Source organism: Macrotis lagotis, chromosome 1 (genome assembly GCF_037893015.1).
Source record: "Macrotis lagotis isolate mMagLag1 chromosome 1, bilby.v1.9.chrom.fasta, whole genome shotgun sequence".
In the NCBI taxonomy this organism is placed as follows: Eukaryota; Metazoa; Chordata; class Mammalia; order Peramelemorphia; family Peramelidae; genus Macrotis; species Macrotis lagotis.
Window position 1 is genome coordinate 436,966,449 of NC_133658.1, and position 5,188 is coordinate 436,971,636.

Sequence of the window (5,188 nt, forward strand, 5' to 3'; positions counted from 1 at the left end):
CAACATGGATGTTGAAAAATTATGCTTATTTCTGCAGCATTCAAAACTGTCATGATCAGGAACATAACAATTTGGGTATTTATATAGTTATTACATGCAACTCTGAATACTTCTGACTAAGCTCAATATGTTCTTGAAATTTCTCTACTGTCATCAGATTGTTTCCAATTAACAGCAAAGTTTCAATATTCAAGTGCAAACTGATTCCCAAATGGATGCTCAGACAAATTTGTGTTCTGTAGAGTGCACCAGATCACCTCTCTCATTCCTCTCTGTTATCCTATTATGATGCCACATTAGCTAGGTAATATTGTGATCAAGATTGTTTGTGCTCTTGAAACCCCAAAATCAGGATATTTAAAAAACCATATTCACTGGTGGCAGTTAGATGGTGCAGTAAATAAAGCACTGGCCTTGGAATCAGGAGGATGGGAGTTTGAATCTCACCTCAGACTTGATGCGTAGTTGTGTGACAGTGGGCAAGTCACTTAACCCTGACTGCCTTGCATCCAGGGTCATCTCCAGTTGTCCTGATTCATATCTGCCCACTGGACCCAGATGAGTCTGGAGAAGAAAATGAGGTTGGTGACTCAGCACAGCACCCCCTCACTCAAATCCAATTCACGTGCTGGTCTTGGCATCACCTTCCTGATGTGGTCTTCTTTGAGAAGGAAGGACAAATATCATTATCATGTGACATGCACATTAGAATTCATCTTGAAACCATCATGACCATTACAAATATTCTGCAGAAGTAAACCTTATATTTCCTCTCATTGCAGAATTAAGGCTATTTTCTGATTTAAACTTGCCTTCCTCTTGTTTATCTAATTTTCTTTCTAGCAGATCTTCAGATGAACTTGTGAGTAATACTAACCATTTGTTTAGTAGAGTTTTTGTAAGAGTATGGTAGGTGTTTCAGTGGTAAAAGAGAAGAAAATCACACCTGAAGTTATTTTTCCTTCAAAAGTTAATATTTAAATATTTTTTAAAATAAAGCAATATATACAGTATCACTTTAACATAATATTTTTCATTAGTTAAGTATTTTAGTAGAAAATTATTATATATCATAACTAGCTATTCATTTTTGTTGATTGGTTCAATGGCTAAAATTTTTTGAAAAGGAATTTCCATCTCTCAGTAAGAAATATTTTAACATTCTTTTGTATTTTCCTTCACATACTTATAGGAAAAAAAGTATTTTCACATTACTAATATTTTAAATAGATTTGATATGGAACTAAATTTAAGATTGCATTTTTTTAATATTAGGTCAACTATTGCAGACCTTTGTTCAAATAAAAGTGTGTACATTGAAATTAAGTTTATATGTGATTATAACATTTTAACATCTTCCTAGTCATAATTTTTCATTAAAAGCTAATAAAAATCAAAAAAGTTATAAAATAAATTTAATATGAAGTCTTACAGGTATAGTGAATACACAGACTTGCTAGATTATTTTAATTCTTATAGCTATCCCATATAAAATTCTTATGCTTATTTTATAGCTCCATAATTTCATATTTTATATTTTCAAAGTTATAAGTACAATAATATTTTATGCTTTCTGATCATATAATATAAACATTTAATTTGGAGCTTTTGGATGGCAAAAATCATGATTATTTATAGTAGGCACTTAATGAATAAATCTAAAAGAATATTATGAATAATATATTAAATCATCCTGAGGGTTTATAAGACATTTTTTTCGTTGCTGGAAGGAGTAAAAAATGTTGGCAACTACTGGAGTGGTAGAAGGATTAGAGTTATCTTCAGGAGTGAAGAATTTGTATGCAGCAAACTCCATCCTTGTTACAAATTGGCTATATTATCCTGGGCAAACTTAGTGCTCTGGGTAACTTGCTAAGATTATAGGGTGCAGAGAATATGCCAACTTCATAGAGGAAGTTCCTCTCTTGGAGTTTCTTACACCAAAGAAATTATAGATTTGGTCCACCAGGGAAAATGAAAAAAAAATTGTTATCAGAGCAACTTAGAAGCCTTTTATGAACAGATGCAGAGTAAAGGAAGAAGAGTTCAATTTATTTTAATTTTATTTTTTATTTTATTTTTTAGGTTTTTGCAAGGCATATGGGGTTAAGTGGCTTGCCCAAGGCCACACAGCTAGGTAATTATTAAGTGTCTGAGACTAGATTTGAACCCAGGTACTCCTGACTCCAAGGCCGGTGCTTTACCCACTACGCCACCTAGCTGCTCCTGAAGAGTTCAATTTAAATGAAGACCATTATAATGAAAGGAAAACAACATGAAAAGACATCAGATTTCAAAGACCATTGTGAACAATCCTAATTTCAGATGGTTAAACATTTTTTCCTTCTCTTGGCAAAGAGGTGGAGGACTACAGGTTTAAATGAAAGATATATATATATAGAGAGAGGGTCAGTGTCTCTATTGTTTTGCTTAACTGTACTTTGACACAAGGAAAATGTGTCTGGGCTTCTGGGAGGAGGTTTAAGGATCGATTAGGGTTAATTTTGGATGGAAAAATCATCATCTCTGATGGAGGGAAAGAAAAAGTATAGATTTTAATTCACATTTTATAAAAGTTCACAGGTTAGTACAAAAGGTTCACAAATTAGGTTATTTGGGGGCGGCTAGGTGGCACAGTGGATAAAGCACCGGCCATGGAATCAGGAGTACCTGGGTTCAAATCTAGTCTCAGACACTTAATAATTACCTAGCTGTGTGGCCTTGGGCAAGCCACTTAACCCCATATGCCTTGCAAAAACCTAAAAAACCCCAAACAAATTAGGTTATTTGGAGAAGTGACAAGATATTGAGTTTCAGTAGAAGTAATGAAGTTAAGCAAAGAAGAAACAAGTACAAGCTAGACTGGTGAGAACATCAAGGACAGCTAAAAGGGAGGAAAGAAAGTCATGAAATGGTGACTGAGCTTAGATCAATATGGATCCAGAAGCATAGAGAAGAGGAAGGGAGAGTTTGGGGGAATCATGCTCCCTAAAGCAGGCTGCCCTCCAAAGGAGGGAATTAAGGAGTAAAGAGGGGTATAGGGGCAAGGGATCATGCTCCCCTAGGGCCTGGGGAAGACAAGCAACTGGCTTAAGAGTGAGCAACTTTTTAAGGAAAATTTAGAGAGACTTCAGTACAGGTGGATAGCTTAGAGAAGTGAGGTAATGAGAGATATGTTGATGAAGGCTGGTAGGTCAAAGACTTATTCTTTCAGATTAAGGTCAAGATCCATTATTCTGTTCATAGAGAATTGTTTTGTGCCTGGGAACAGGATTTATGAGTCCTTATCAGAGCAGTATAGAGGGTACAGATTAATAACTATAAAACATATTTCTCTGTTCTCCTACTCCAGAAGTACTAAATAGCAATAATTTTTGAAGCTCAATAAACATTTACAATTTGAAAAATAGTTTATCAATTATTCAGTAATTAATAAAAAGGAAGGATGGTGTCTTTTTCATATTCTGGATATAGTTTGCTCTAGTTGATAGAGAGCACCATGGGCATGGGGAATATAGAAATCAATTGGAAATCTTTTATTTGCATGGTAAAACAAATCTTCACTCTTCCTTTACCACTCAGTTAAAACTCTCCATCTTAATCTCTAGTCTAAATTTAGCCATGTTCTCTTTGGTAAGGCAAGCTAGGTTATGCAGGTGCTGAAACAACATCAGAGACTGTCCACACTGGAATCCAAGACCCTCTGACCCTTCCCCAAAAGGCCAACTCTACAATGAGGAACTTGGGCAACTCCCAAGGCACCACCTATTCCCAAGGACCCTGAGGGGGGAGGATATAAGGAGATTTCCTGCTAGGCTTGCTCTCTCAGTGCTGAATTTGGCAGCTAGCTTGCCAAGATTAATTAGCAATCCCTGTGGCTTTCCTTAATCTTTTTAAACTTCTCTATCACTTTCTTTTGTGTTATAACTTCTTTTAATAGATCTCTATTTTCTTTTTACATTTGCATTTCAGAGTCAAATACATGATTCTTCACAGCAGAATAGCGAACTTGAGGCTACATAGTGGATAGTGTGTTAAGCAAAGATCCAGGAAAACTTGGATTCAAATCCTTCTTTTTGATATATACAAACTAAATGACCCTAAGCAGTCATTTAGACTCTCTTCTATTTCCTAACCTAACCTGTCATTTTTATTGACAGGGTCAGAATTGATTGTCTTTAAGGTTCCATCTAATTCTAAATCTCTGCTCCTATGATTCTTAGTTTGATCAGTCTTTTGCCTTTGGGGGAAGAGAAGAAATATCATACCTTCATGATTATCTGCAACTTCTTCAGCAGAATTTGTTTGAGAATGAAAGAAAAACATTATCAGAGACAAAGGCAATGGATAATAGTCCTCTCTCCTGAGATGCCTAAGGTTCTGAGAGAACTCCAACCTGAGGCTAAGCCTTTGGGGATGTTAATTAACATGCCTTTCTTTTTAAGATCATTCAAACAATGAATTTGCCACAATAGGCAAGTTACTTAATCTCTCAGAGTTACAATTTTCTTAGCTGTAAAATGTATACATTAATATCTGACAGGGCAGCTAGGTGGCACAGTGGATGGAGCACCTGCCCTGGAGTCAGGAGTACCTGAGTTCAAATTGGGCCTCAAACACTTAATAATTACCTAGCTATGTGGCCTTGGGCAAGTCATTTAACCCCATTGCCTTGCAAAAAAAACCAACTAAAAAAAATGAAGGACATTAATATCTGACCAAATGAGATAATACATATAAATTTCAAAGAATTTTATATAAAAGTTGTTATTACCACAATCTTTTAGCATCTTTGCTAGTTGTGTGGATTGAGGTGATATTTGATTTGATTTGCATTTCTCTGATAATTAGTAATTGAACAAAAGTTTGTATTTCTCTTTAAAATATTTTATTAGAGGGGTGGCTAGGTGGTACAGTGGATGAAGCACCAGAATCAGGAGTACCTGGGTTCAAATCTAGTCTCAGACACTTAATAATTACCTAGCTATGTGGCCTTGGGCAAGCCACTTAACCCCATTTGCCTTGCAAAAGAACCCCAAAACCTTAAAAAAATTAAAAAAATATTTTATTAGAGAGGCAGCTAGGTGGTTGGAGTAAGGAGGACCTGAGTTCAAATGTGACCTCAGATACTTAATAATGGTATATTGTGTTACCTTGGGAAAGTCACTTAACCCCGTTACCTTGCAAA